Below are 15,601 nucleotides of genomic sequence, written 5' to 3' on the forward strand. Positions count from 1 at the left end.
TATAGAATCAGCCTTTGTACTAGTAGTTTTACGTTTTCATATTGTTTGATGCATTTCATGTACTTCAAACACTATAGAGAACAAACTAACAGATCTTTTATTTGTTTTTTAAATTTTCATACCAATATATTTTATGGATCCCTGTGTGAAAGATAAACTGTTGAGAAGGAAAGCAGGCTGCAAATCTTACAATGAAATCCATTTATTTTAAAATGGCATTTTTAGAAAGAAACTTTCATTTTTTATATTATATAATATATTGGTCTTTAAAAAGCTTCATTTTAAAAGTCTAGAGAATGATGACAATTAGCAATGTTTTGAGTTTATATCCAATAAAACTTGAGTTGTTAAATTACTGAAACATTCTGCTACAAAAAAAGGATCATTGTTTAAACACCTAAAGATGACAAATGGCACAATCATTTTGGACCTAATAGGCTGTAGCACAAGGAACACTGCCCTACCGCAGTGAGTTCACAAGCCATGCCCCTAGTAGCCACAACATGCAGGAAAGCAAAGAAAACAATGTACCAAGGAAAATAAAAGACTTGGGGTGAAAACAAGAAGAGTGAAAATTCCATCATGGCAGCACAATTACAACCAAGTTATGCTGGCACAACATACATGCCACATTCACAAGAACAAGGAAGGATACACCCATGATGCCAAAGCAAAACATTCCCTGCCTGCAGACCTACTTCACCAAGGCTACACACACATACATGATCCATAGCACCTTCAACTTCATGAGATGCCACAAAAGGGGAAAGAATGGATTTACATAGGATGTTGCACTTGTAGACCAGCCACAGCAATAGTTCTAATATCTGGCATCCAAAGCAAGAAGCCATACACAGAACCACAATCCCCTGTAGTTTACAGAGAGTTAAAATCACTAGCAAAAAAACCCAGTCCTCCTGTCATGTTGGCAAATTTCCAACACTAGTATTCCTGGATCTTGTATAAGCATTAGAATAGAAAGCCAAAAGAAGCTCAGTTTCCTGTAATGTTCATCTAGCTACTGAGGCCCAGTATCCCACCTGTCCTGTTCCTTTGTCTCTTTCTTATGTCTTTGTTCTTGCCATCAGTCCAGCCATTACTGCAAGCACCTGGGACAGCATGTAAGGCAAATGAACATGAAACAGTGTCGCACAATGGAAGAGTTGATCCTGGTAACAATCTAACAGGGAGGCTTCACATACAGTGAAAATAGGCAGATACATGGTCTGTACAGGGCTGCGTCACTCTACTGTGTGCATTCTATTATTCCCCATAACCATCTCCCCATGGCATGCACACAATGCTTAAAACAAGTACTGCTCTAGTACATTATAGGAAATACTGTGGTATAAAGGCATATATCTATTATTTCTGTGATGTCTGAAATGGCCCATTTTGTGGACATGCTCACGAAAAGAAGTTCCAACTTCATTATAGACACTGTGAACCCTTACAGAGACATACTTCAACCACACTGTCCTTCTGCTGCTGTGACTGCAACATACAGTCAGACCAATCAAGCAGACCTTCTATAATTCACATTTCCTCCAGGCTCCAATGTGTGCAACCTGGTCTACTGCATTGCCATTTGCATCCAAGATGCCTCTTGTCTGACAAAATACTTGTGAATTAAAGCCTGGTACTTTCCAGTAAAGGTGGAACATATCTGTGTTTCTGTGCAAAGAAATACTTGGGGATAGTGATGGTCCATCTTATGGCATTTCTTTCAGTGTAGAGGTCCATATGGTACTGTGATGGGGCTGTTCTCTCCTATGCCAGCTCACAAGTAAAAGGGTGTTAGAGATCTACAATAATTAATTCATCCCAACCTAATCTTTACCATTTTTAAAAATTTGACATTTAACTGTGTCAACTAGATTCATTTCCTGACTTTTAAAATTAGTCATGCCTATCATCTCTCCTATTTTAAACAGGATGACTTGCATTTCTATATCAGGCAGTATAGTAATTTAATGAAATAAAATAAATAAAATAAATAAATATGGTATATAAATATATTGTGGTATATACATATGATAAATAAATAAATGAGTGAGTGAGTGAGTAAATAAATAGATAGATAGATAGATAGGGCAACAGTGGATTCTTGGTGATGCAGGGAGGGGATTGCTGAGGCATACAACAAAATTACAGATTTCTAGCAAAAGCCCTATAATGATTGATTGACTGAAGTCAAAATAGGAGGAAAGGTCATGCATGTGCAGTAGAAGGATTCAGAGGATAAGCAACGGCAGTGAAGGACTTTGTAAACGTGAAAAGAGAAACAATGGAGCTAGCCAGTTGGGATGTATACACACATGAACATGTGCACACGTGTGTGTAAGAAATTCAATGCAGTGCAAGCAAAGCTTGCATTTCATTGCCTCAAAATACACTGGGAGGAAATCAGTGTATTAGCATCAGAATACATCAAGCGAGAGAATAAGAGAAAGGCTCAGGGGAACAAGAGCAAAGCTCGCATTCCAGTCAACCAGTCCAAAATACATTCTGTGAGATGAGGCTGACGTTTAGTAATGTTACCAAACAGCTGTATATGGTTGGTGGACTAATAAAAACCTGACTGATTGATTCCTACACATTTAAAACATTTGATGATGGACGTGGAAATGAAGAATATTCTCACAAAGGAATCATGCATTCTGCACAGAGGAATAAATAAAATGGACAGTAAGGAGAACACAGAGAGAAAATATCAGGACACATACAGAAGAAAAATGACAGCGAAGAAGTTTGGACAAACATTATGACTAAGATTAAAATGTTGGGAAAGTGAGAGTTAGCTTGGCAGGCATATACATTTTAAAAACCACAGCTAACTGTTCATATGGGAAGTAGAGTATGGGAAGTTATAGACTGAAACCAGAGATCAATTTCTGACACCGATGACATACCACCAAACCATCCTTTAGTTTTACATGCATGAGCTTGGTCCCTGACTCTCCAGCATAGCTCCAACATGCTCATCACTCACCAACACAGCACACCTCTTGAAAGACTTGCCCTCCTCCTGCCCTGCAGCACTATAGTCCCATACTTTTACTGTTTTATAATTAGTATAAAACAGTTTTACAATTGTTGTACAATTGTATAACTTCATAGTCTTGCTGTTGTGCAGTTTTATCATTCACGCCTTTTATGCTTCCTATGCCTTTTATGCTTTTATGTATGCCTTTTATAGCTTTTATAATTTTACAATTTTATAACTTTGTGGCTGCATTACTTCCAGTCCAGTATTTGCAGTTCACTTCTTATGCCTATTATGGCATTAAAAAGCCTCTTACTGTTTGAAAACAGCCTTGCTTTGTACTTTATGCTGATCTATGACCATAACAAAGATTGATTGATTGATTACATGCATCAATCAATCAAAAGCAAAATCTAATCTGGCTTGTTATCCAGCATTATTTACTAACTGGTTTGAACAAACTAAAGTTTTTGATATTTGGACCAAAGACGGAAACTGAAGTTTGTTCTAAACCATGAACAGAAAATTTAAGTTTCCTCCCCTTGTAAAAGTGAGCCCAAGATTTACACCTATTCATGAATGTAATGCTAAACCATAGTTTAGTGTTGTGTCTCAACTGGGCCTGAGTAGAAAAACATTACACAGTGATAAAAGCCAGGAAACAGCTCACAGAGAAGAGCAAATAATCCAACCAACAGGGAAGAAGAAAAGAGTAAGATTACAAAGGAAATCTTTGTAATGAGAGAAAAGGGAAGAAAATAAGGCATCCCCAGTTAAAAACCTACAGCTAAGTCAGAAAACAAATTAAGAGAACTGAACTACATGAATGAGTGTGATTGTCAAAAAGAATGTGTCAGGAAAAATATATATTGCCTGACCCTCACACTAGCTCAACACTGGTGCAATAGTGGCTAACATCCAGATGTATCCGGCACCATTGTGCAAGGTGAGGGAGGGGCAATTTTCAACCATCTCTCCTCCTCTCTGAAGTCCACTGTGCCTCCCAAAAATATGTCTGGAGGGCTGCACAACTATCAGGGACATATTTTGGGGAGGCAGAGTGGGCTTCAGAGAGAAGGAGATAGCGTAGAAAATTGCCTCGACCCCCTTGTGCAACACTGCAGTGTTAGTGTGGGTGTTAGTCACTGACATTAATGCCTGTGTTTGACAAAGGGACAGCAAAATGTGAGAACATTTTCATTGAGAAGTGGCATATAAAGCGTAGTTGTAGTTTACAAAGCTGAAAAGTATAAAAAGGGGCTTTTTGAAGCAAAGGGTTATGATCATGGTGGGATGTAGAAACAACAACATGGTGGGATGTAGAAACAACAAAGAGCAAACACTTCTTCACCTGTGTGAATACTGAATTGCAAAAAACAAACAACCCACTAACCAACTTATTTAAGTGCATGACTTCAACGAACAGATATTTAAAGCATATTGAGTAAGTGACACAATCTGGTTGTCAGACTTCCAACCTATTAAACAATGTATACAATCCCTGTGCAGCCTGTAGAGGCTATGCTTTGTGTAGAGTCTCTTCTTCCTGTTGAAGGATTAGGCGGAAGGATAATTTATCATTTCCGCTTGGCTTCAGAAACTCAAACATAGTTTTGACAGCACAAAATCCATTTAATCTTGTGTAAAATCTTCTACAGAACCCAACTATATGTAGCATTGCTGAGTTAGTATCAGACCACTAAAGCTTCATAAAAACAACCTTACTCATATGCTGACTTTTTCCAGAATCAGGACTTTCCCCAGTGTTATTACATTTAGTACTTTGTGAACTTCCTTTTACAGAACAGCTTTAAAACCATGTACGTATGGAATATCCTTTATCTATATGAACCCCAAGAAGAATCCTTCTCCACTTCCTTCCAAGTTTAATACATGGTGGACTGCCCTTTTGTACATTCTTTTGGCTATGGTTAACCTCTTTACTATAGCATGTACCTTCAGAAGAATACTCATGGGACAGCTATAATCTCACTATACAGCAGAAGCAGCTATTGTGTACTGTTTCATTAACAACCTTGATAAAATGGCAGCAGCCAGAATGAAATGCACATTGCACATGTCCACATACAGCAGCATATTCACAACATTTGACAGAGCAACAAATGCAGTGTTATCAGCAAACCCTTACCACTGGAAGGGCTATCTGCAGCATGTATAGCTGGTTAAATAAAATAGTGTGTTATCTAAATATACACTGGTTATCTCTCAGCAGCACATCAAACGGGCAACACAAACACAGTGTTATTGTAATATGGGGACAATTAATGCTAGGAAGACATAGGAGAGTTTTGTGGAGTCTTAAATTATGTCTAAGCATCTCTATAACACAATAGTTTGAGGAACAACACATACACATTCACAACAGGGATGAAAAAGTAATATTGGTACCTATTCATGCATGCAGATGCCCTTATTCAGGGAAGAGGGAGAAGTAAAGGCAGGCTTTCTCCCATATTGCACAGAAGGCGAAATGGAGAGCAAACCCCAAGAGCATACCAATAAGGATGAAACAAGGACAAAAAGTTGAATAAGTTAAAAGACAGGAATCCTAAATAATCCACAGAACATTGGCATAATGAAACAATTACTTTAAAGTCCATCCCCTCAACACCAGGCATCATTATTTATTTTCACACATTTCTACATATTCTCAGTTCTTTAGGAGTTCAGTTACTAAAAATACCATCCCCTTAATCCCTCCTATACAAGCCTCAAGGTCAGAAATAGTAGCAATTTTAAATTCAAATCAACTTCTAGTTTTGAGTGGGAATAATACAGAATAATTTGTTGCACCAATTTAGCTGAATTTGTTTCAGAAGAGCTTCGTAACTGTCAGCATTGTGCCTTCCCTATTTACATCACCCTTGCCCGACCAGCCAACCTAGGTCAGTGCAGAGGTTCACAAGATAGGAAAAATGTGTACAAAATCCACTACTTTTGGACAGATTAAAGTGCTGAATGCCTCTGCAAGCCAACTATGAGAGAGAATATTAGGCTCTGAGGTCTGAATTTCAAGGTTGCAGAGCAGAAATGAAGGAATTACAAGTAATATACAAAGGATAGGCTTTGGATCCTAGCAATTCTTGCAAGTGAAACAGTCTATTTTCTTGGATTGGCAAGAAATATACTCAATACCAATCAATATAAAGCCCTCTAAATGTCCTGGAATAGTTTTTAAATTAACTTTACTTTTCAAGCAAGGAATGAGCTGGTTAGGCTACATTAAATTTGACAAGCTTCTATGTTTAAAATGGTTTAATAATGAACTTTGTATCAGAACATTATATTTACGCTTTGTTTCATAGATTAACACACTTATTCACTTTGTAAGCAGTGTTTATGACACAAACATTTTGGAGAAGGAGCTGCATAAATTTGCATCAATAATGCAAAATATGAGGCAGGGACCTTAGACGCCAGACAATTTTTCTACAGAAAGTCTATTACAGCACTTTTAATAGAAGAGTAAACACAACTATTATCTAATGATGGATGCACCATTATCTTAAACACGGAAGTCTGAATGATTTTAGTTGAAATTGCTGTCCAGTATGTATGTTGACCACAGCAGCCATACTAATCAAACTGCCAATAATAAATCTGGGTAGCAATTGTTTATCAAACTCACATGCATTAATTTGGATGCAATATTGGTAAGCTATGTGAGAAAAATAATTTAAATTGAGCCGAGACCTTAGGATACAGGGGGGAAAAAGAAGCATTGAAGCAGAGACCAACAACCAGAGAGGAGGCCCCTAAGGGTCAATTTCAGATATTACAGACTTGACGGCACACTTTACCTTCACCTATACCCAAGAAACTGGGAGGGAGACAGATAAACTGCCTGGGTATTTGTTTCTGCTAGAATTTCTTTCCTGAAGATAAAATGTAATGTCTAGATAGACCCTTAGAGGCAATCTGTCTGGGCTTTTCCCAGATGGCAACTTTTCTTTGCTTCACTTCAGGGAAGGTGGGTGTGCGTACACATATTGGCCAGATTCATGTCAACATCTGTGCGAGATATCAGGGAGCACTGTATACACAATTCGGGTTTCCCCCTGCAGATTGGAGCTTAGCCCACATTATGTCGGTGGTAAAAAAAATTCACTTTTTACATTGTTTTTGGGGTGCTAATTCAAAATATCTGACATATCCCAATGTTTCTTCTGAGATGTATGGAGGTGCCATACTAATTTAAAGCTTTGCTTGTAAAACTTTTAAAAAAACCACAACCATACATATGCTTGGTGACCTTGCGGAAATTCGACTGCTAGAAGAGAGAGCAATTCAACAGCTCATCTTGTCGAGTTTCTGCAAGGCTGCCTGAAGGGCAAAAAAGAGAGAGGTTTCCTGTGGACCAACCATGTAGTCCTGTGGAAGTCACACCACCCAAAAAACAAAACACAAAAAATTAGCAATCCTTTGCACAGGAGAAAGGGGAAGCAGCCAGGACTATAGGTGAGATTTTCAGTGGTGGAAACAGCTACTGAAGCAACTCAACTAGTGAGGAGGAGGTGGTGGTGAGAAGCAAAGCCCAGTGCTGGGAGCGCATGGAGCCGCCACAGCAGCAGCAATGGGAAGGCCCTGCTGCTGCTAGAGAGGTAAATATAGCGCAAGAAGGGTGTGCGTGGCTTGGGCGGGATGGCTGCTCTTACACAAGTGCCCTGCTGCTTATTTATATGCAGACTTGCTTTACTGGCTGGGGTAATGCCAGTAAAGCAAGTGGTGAGAGGAGGTAGAAAGGTGGGTGGGCGCTCATTGGGAATGTTGGGAGAATTCCTCTTGGGGCAGTGGGGATATGGATTTCCCCAGTGCCCAATGCTCAGGATGGAAAGGCTTTCCTCCAATTTCTGCATGTTGACTCAGAAGCAAGGAACAGAGGAAGAACATCAAAGCAGCCCTATGAGAAGGGCCCCAAGGTTTCTTCAAATTAATTTAATAGTGATTATATGCAGTTAATAGATAATCATGTATCTCACTGAAGAATACCCCCTCTTAATCCCACGGTTAAGCCTGCCGTCTGGGAAAGGTCCTGGGAGGATAATTTGGATGTAACGTTTCCCCTTAAGGCAATCACCCTGAAGAGTCATGACACATGTGTATCTATGAAATTATAAATATATAATTTAGTTTCCCAGCAAATTGCACGTTCCAGGATTCTGAAGTTTGACTTTGTGCAAATAACTGATAGAGAAACAAGTTATAGTATTGCACATTCATACATTACATAGGGAGGAGCAGCTTGTTCACAAGTTCCACCCCCTCCCCCAGTTTTGGAACCAATTATGGTTAGTATTACATGTACACTGTTTTTTGCTTAGCATACATTTATGGGTTCGGAACTAGAATCAAGACTATTATGCAAGCAGCATGCAAATTATCATATGCAATATAAATATAATCAAAATTAAGCAATTTTATGTCCCAATAATGACAATGGAAGAGATAGACACAGGTCTCACTCTGAAGGATTCCAGAACTTTATTCTCTCAGTTCCTCCCAATATATGTAAGCTAAAGTTATTATGACAGGGTTATTTTCTATGTTTATTTTCTAGTAGATTTCCTCCCTTAAGATGTGCGCTTGTTCTCATAATGTTTGTTGTTTTCAGCTGCATTTTAACAGCACTGAACATATCAAGACAAAATTTCATAGTTGATGGGTGACCGAATTCTGATTAGGCACAGCTCTTAGTACTTTGAAGCTGAAAGAATATGGCATTGCAATAAGACCTTATTAATGCCGTTTTCTAAATAGTGATACACAGTTTGGCACTGAAGCGAATGGGTCAGATGTCTTGAATGTAAACCCAGGATCAAAGATCAAATGGAATATTTTCAAACAGCAACAAATTTAAATAAGATAAGCCATGGTAGGTTTTCTAGGAACAGCATCAAATGGCCATTTCTGTGAATCCAGTTACGATGTAGCCATAGATATAGGTAGACATTAGACGTAGACATAGCTATGTCTAATTGGTGGACTTGTTTAGACTTTTATATGGGCAGAGGGAGCTTTCACCTGAAGGATTTTTGAGGCAATACAAATTTGATAAGATGCTATTGAAGAAAATATATGGTTTGGCACAATAGTTGCTTAACTAGCAATTACCACCAGCAAGAAGATTTCTTCAAACTATTTCCCCCTGAGTGCACAGATGACACGTGTGCATGCTCCTTGTCAGAGTCATTGTCTGTCCATGAAACCAGGAGTGGAGCTATAATTAAGCAGACATGTTCAAGGAACACAAGCTGCTCAGAGCCAGGGGCCACCTCTCTGGTTGCCTCTCCCCTGCTCCTAGCCCACTAGTCCCCTCCACCCATGTACTCACCTCCTCTGTGGTGATTCCCAAAGCTTTAGGAGTTGCAGCCGAAGCCTCTACACTTTCCCTGGCCTCTGGCCCTTTAAAGACATTATGGCCAGTGCCTGTTGCCCAGCCATGATGTTTTATCGTACACAGTGGCCGGGGAAAGCTTAGGAGTCATTGCTGTGGCTCCTGGAGCATTAGATGCCACCACTATCACAACTACTCCTAAAGCTCCAAGACCCAGGGCAGCAGCCTGAAATCTTTCCCTGGCCACTGGCACTATACAAAACATCAGGGCCCGGTGTGTCCAGCCGTGACATTTTTATTGTGTGTGGCCAAGAAAAGCCTTTGAACCGTCACAACCCTTGGAGCTGCCGTTGCTGTTACAGTGGTGGCAGTGACAGCCTGTGGGGAAGAGGTGAAGAAACAAGGAGAGAGAGAGAGAGAGATGAACCCATGGAGGTGGTGGCTATGGGGCCAGGGGAAATGAGGGCTGGTGGTGTGGTGACTGCTGCATTCAGGCCACCACCCTCACTACACCGCTGCATGAAGCATAATCTAAACATTCAGCTATTTCACAGTCCTAGTCTACACTGCAATAATCTTTAAATCATAGTGAAAATTCTCAATGTATTTTTTGAGAGAAAAGGTTTCTCTTTTTAGAAAAACAAAGGTAGCCCTTAATACTTCAAATTTACAGTAAAGTAAAAGTCTTGAACTTTTAAGGCTTCAGTCATGAATAGCACTTATAACATCCAGCACATATTTAAATAGGCTTGTGTTAATAGCCTTAAATAGACATGTGGGTAATCTTAAATTATCTCAGGCTAAGCCAGCAGTATGATTTTTAAATGGCTTTTAATATTGGGCTATCACATCCAGCATATTGCAGCATCAAACTGAACATTCAAGTTACAAATTTGGAGTCAAATGTCTGCTGGATATTTAAGAAATTAATGTATTTTTTTTGACTGAATTTATTTTCCAACTGAAATTTCAAACATATTAAAGCATAAATTTAGATAGAAATAAGCACATACTGTACAGGATTACTGCTAAAAAAATGCCAGTTATATTTGTAATAAGAAAAATTGAGTATCCTGTACAGCAAAATTTTGTTCTAAAACAAAACTTGGATACCATTGTTATTTAAAATAATAGTCAAAAGTACATTCCAGTTTCTGTTTTTAAAAATCTGTAACGTTTTAATATGTATCCTGTATTGAATGTCTTTTTTGGTTTGATATAAATCTTTCACTTGTAAAAATCAGTATAGATTCTATTAACCATAGTTTGCTATGCTTTTCAAATAGAGAAACAGAATACGACTCTAACCCATCATGGCATAGTTGTCCACTGGCAATGTGTTGAGGGCTTCCTGGTTGACAGTAACCACAGTTTGCCATGGTTCTGGTTACTGCAAACTACAATTAGTAGGAATCCGAAAAACAGGTTGCTTACCTGTCACAGATGATCTGGTAGTGATCCAACAACATTAATAAATAATGGCTTCTGCGTCTGTGCAGACCACTTCGGGTAAAACTATTTAGATCCTCAAGACACTCCCAACCGCCGGCTGTGCTTGCTCGTTGTCTATTAATATTGGTGGTTTGGCATCCTCCTTTCAGTTTCTGTTGGCGGACAATTCTCTCTCCCCCCCACCCCATCTATCTCTGCAGTGGGGATGGCTGGGAGGGTTTTATGAATGTCATTGGATCACCACGAGATCATCTGTTACAGGTAAGCAACCTGCTTATGTGGACAGTAATCCAACGACACTCAAACAACTCAAACTCATAAACTTATGAGCTTCCTCAATGGAGGTGGGAGCTGCAAGCTATTGTAGCACCCCTTTAAGTACTGCTCTTCCAAATTTGGCTACCGCAGCAGAACAAAAGTCCAAAGCATAATGCTTTATAAAGGTCTGGTCTGAAAACCAAGATGCAGTCATGCATATGTCTTTGTATCTTATTCCAGACAAATGTGCTGCTGAAGTTGCATAGATCTGTGATCTGCTTAATGTATCTACCAATATGTTGTCTTCTTCCCTTATGTGGATGGCCACAATATGTATCTTTTGAGCAATGCACCAATTCCATATCTGTAGGCTGAGCTGGCACAGAGTCCATGACACAGTCCACAGTTTTTATATGCAATCACAATGGTGGTGTCCATCTGTATTTGTACTATTTGGTTCGTAATGGTTCTTTAGAATGATTTTAGTGGCCTGTAAGTTGCAAGGAGCTATAGAAAGTTTATATGTAACAGCTTTTCCTGAGCTGTCCAAATGCCCTGTATCCTTAAATCTAACAGATGTGCCCCCCCAGCATGGGGAAGGGCCCCCCAGCAACATCTGTCATCAATGTCACTGTGGGTACTGGAGTTTTGAATGGCATTCCATGCAGGAGATTTGTTCAGCATGTCCACCCATGTAGTGAGGTTAGTACTCTCTCTGGTATGTACAATATCTTGTCCTGTGGATCAGTATTGGGGCGAATTACCATCAGGTACCATAACTGCATTTTCCTTAGATGCAGCTATGCATAACGTAGTGTTGATGTGCAAGAAGCCATCAGGCCTATAGCACCCGAATTGCTTTTGCCTGTTGATGTGGTATTGCATGAAATGTCCTCTCGGATCTGTCCTCTGGGATATACATCCTTTGTTTTTCCATGTCCAACACTGCCCCAATGTACTGTAAATGTTTGATAGGCTCTAGATGTGACTTTTCCCAATTGATTTGAACCCCTAAGTCACTCAATAAGAGTTGTTACACACTGTACTTGTGGTAACTGTTCTCTTGTTTTTGCAGTGAGCAGCCAGTCGTCCAGAAATGGGAAAATGGAGAGGCCCCAGGCACAAAGTTAGACTATGATCACCACTATACATTTTGTGAATACCCTTGGGGCTGCTGCCATGTCGAAGGGTAGTACATTGTATTGATTTATTTCTTTGCCCACTGTGAAGCGTAGGTATTTCCTGTGATTTTCCTGTATGCCGATATGAAAATATGTGTCTTTCAAATCCAACATTGCCATCCACATCTCTTTGTGCAGAAGTGGAAGGATTGCTTGCAGTGTTATGTGAAATTTTTTCACCTCGACATACAGGTTTAGCCAGCATAGGTCCATTATTGGACAAATGCCTCCATCCCTCTTTGGGATCTGGAAGTATCGGGAGTAAAATCCCATTTGACTGTAAGCCCACTGTACAGGAGACATCACCAGTTTGTCCAACAATTCCTTGACTTCTTCCATAAGTGTTAAAGTTTTGGGAGTATATTTTATCCCAGTGAACTCTGGCAGAGTAATGAATTCTCTGCCATTTCTGTTATCTGTTGATGGTAGGATTCAATCTCCTCCATTGGCGATATAGATGGTGTGGTTGGTACATTCTGGTTTGGATCAGAGTTTTGTTCATTGGATACTTCTCCTATGGAATCAGTGTCATAATCTTCCTCTTCATCTGTTGATTTCCCCTGCTCTACCGAATGGGTCCCTGTGTTTGATTGCACCATGGAACTTTTTCTTAGTTTGCTTGGGCCAGCATTGTCATTACTTTCTGTTGAAGTGGCCCTTTTTGCAGAAGGCCAATCAAATCTCATGGTTTTTTTTTCCTGATGAGGAAGTCTTCCTCTCAATATTGATTATATTTGTTTTCTTTGCCATTACTGTTTGCGTTGGAATACTTCTAGGTATAGGAATGGTCTGTATATCCATGGCATGTCCTGTTGCATGCTCTAAAGGTAATTGTGTCTGTGTTTGAGTGGATGTTTCTATTTGGAAGCGTGGTGGTGGAATAATTAGCGGTGGTAGAAAACTTGTTTGTATTGCAGCATCCTGAATTTCTGAACGTGGTTCCAGTTGAGTGTTAGTCTGCACTGATGCATCCTGAATTTTATTTCTATTTGGTGTAACCTGAGTTGCCATGTGCATTAATTGTGTGGTTGCCGTTCTTTGAGGCTTCCATATTTTAAATTGTTTGTACTCTTTTGGTGAAATGGTAATGGAAGCATCCCCTCATCCTCTCTCAGGTAATAGCCCATGTGTTGAGGTGGTTCCATATATGTTTCTCATCAATATTGAAGGTGTCCTTGGTATCAGAGGTATCTGTTCAAGTTCCTCCAGTTCTTCGATATCCAGCCCATGGTTTAGAAAGCCCTTGAAAATGGCTGATTTAGGTGTACTTTTGCTGGATTCTAAAAATGCCATGATGTCTTTTGCCATTGAAGGATCTAATGCTGCTTCAGTATCGAGCTCGGCGTTGTGGTCAATGTCAAAAGTTATCGTAACCGTCCACCAGGCTTCGATGCCGTGGACGTTGCTACTGATAGCAGTTGTCTCAGTGTCGACGGAGACTGTTGTGGGGTTGGTGCCAGAGACAAAGAGATTGATCGATGTCGAAGTTTCTAAGTCGACACTTCCCTTGTACGGAGATGTTCTCTCAGTGCTGAAGGGCTTTTGGAAGTTGATGCAGTCTCTCTCATATGTTGTAACCCTGTTGGAGAGGGAGATGTTTCGGCTGTCTTCGGTTTTTCATGGTGTTTCAAAGGTTTTTCCGATTTATCTCAATGTGTTTTTGATGGTGGTGCAGTAGTATCTGTTTCACTCTTTCTTTTTGTTTTGTCCCATTTGGGATGGGTTTCTGGGGCTGCTGGCTTCTTAAAGGACGCTCCCACTTTCGAAGCTGTAGCCAATGCCCCTGGCAAAGAGGATTTAGACTGCATATTCATGGCAGTCCTCAGTGCCGAGTTCAACATAAAGCCTGACATGGAGGTCATAGAGGGTGACTGAAGCATTGCCTGGAGAATGCACTAAGTCTATTTTCCATGTTCTCCAGCAATGCCACTTTCAGGCAGGCAGCTCGATTTTTAAAAGTCTGCTAAGAAAAAGAACTGCAGGCTAAGCATGCTGCTGCACTATGTCCTTCTCCCAAACACGTTCTTGTCTGTCTGTTGAGGGGAGCTTGCAGTTCACGCACCTCTTAAAAGTGGTTTTCTCCCTAGGTGCCTTTGCACTCATGTGAAGCACATGAGTGGTTTTGCCAGTAAGAGTGGTTGTCTTTCGTTCTGAGTTATGCCAGTAATTTCCAACAGATACTAAATTTCAACGTAAGGCGTAAAATAGTCTGTTTAATGTTCCGTTGTCTAAATACCATATAATGAATAAATACTTATTATTTATTTATTTATTTGATTTATATACCACCCTTCCAAAATGGCTCAGGGCGGTTTACTTATCGCAGTCCATAGAGTAGTCTTGCCATTTCGTGTCTAAGCCATTTCTTTTCTATTTTTCTCACTATAGTTTTTTTTCCCCGAGGAGCAAAGTAATCTGAAGAAGTGATCATATTGATGATCAGAAAGAAACTGAAAGGATGCCGCCAAACCACCGATATTAACGGATGTGGAGCATGCACAGCCGGTGGTTAGGGGCATCTCAAGAAGCGAACAAGTTTTACTCGAAGTGGTCTGCACAGGTAGAGATCCCATTGTTTATGAGTGTTGTTGGATCACTATTCAGATCTATGGTTACTTCCTACAAACTATAGCTTGCCTCAAAACAATCAAAAAGTGCAGTTTGAAGAGGTGTCCGTCCCCCCCGGTTTGAAGGCTAACTATGGTAACCTTAGTTTGCTGTATTTGTACATCACAGCAAACTATAGCCCTGTTCATACATTATGTTATATCTGCAGTTCAGATGTCTGCACACTTTACAAGTTTCTGTGTGAGTAACATGTGCATGTTCACTTTGAAAATGAACACAGATACAGTTGTTCATTTTAAAAGTGAACATGGGTACAGGTCCCTCAACGGCATGGTACAAATAGGAAGTGTTTTGCTGTACCTGTGTACACCATGTGAATAACTGTACTTGTGTACACTGAACAGAGATTGAATGAGTGTTGAACTTAATGTGTGAAAAGGGCTTCTGGTTACTATGAACCAGGAAGGGAGGAACAGAATTGGTGTGCAAAAGGAGAAGAGGGATGGTGGAGGAACCTTGAGCCAAAACACATATCTGATGGTCATATCATAGTTCAACCATGACATCTTAATCAAGTCATAGAATTTTAAACTGCCAAAATTATCCAATTGATTTTTAAAACTTAAACATCTTAAAATACACAAAATTGGGAAATGATCGCAAAAGTTACCATATTGCATTTAAAAAATATTTTTATTAACTAGCTGCTCATTCTCTTTGAATATAGAATTTATAATTTTCAGTTACCGAATTACATATTTCTACACTGTCTGGAAGGTAGCAGTATAGCTGTGAATACTG

The 15,601-nt window shown here is 39.7% G+C and overlaps 1 protein-coding gene across 15 annotated transcripts in view; it reads right to left on the reverse strand.

Moving 5' to 3' along the window:
* Positions 1–15,601, reverse strand: part of PLEKHA7 (pleckstrin homology domain containing A7) — a 279,805-nt gene that overhangs the window by 101,415 nt on the left and 162,789 nt on the right. The window contains exon 1 of one of the 15 annotated variants that reach the window (XM_053309575.1): positions 5,396–5,415. The exons of 13 other annotated variants lie outside the window; for them this stretch is intronic. The gene's annotated coding sequence lies outside the window, so the exon portion shown is untranslated. Of the gene's footprint in view, positions 1–1,040; positions 1,263–5,395; positions 5,416–15,601 lie in introns of those variants that run through there. One more of the 15 variants, XM_053309565.1, reaches the window with a different exon arrangement.

Source organism: Hemicordylus capensis, chromosome 1 (genome assembly GCF_027244095.1).
Source record: "Hemicordylus capensis ecotype Gifberg chromosome 1, rHemCap1.1.pri, whole genome shotgun sequence".
NCBI classification, from domain to species: domain Eukaryota; kingdom Metazoa; phylum Chordata; class Lepidosauria; order Squamata; family Cordylidae; genus Hemicordylus; species Hemicordylus capensis.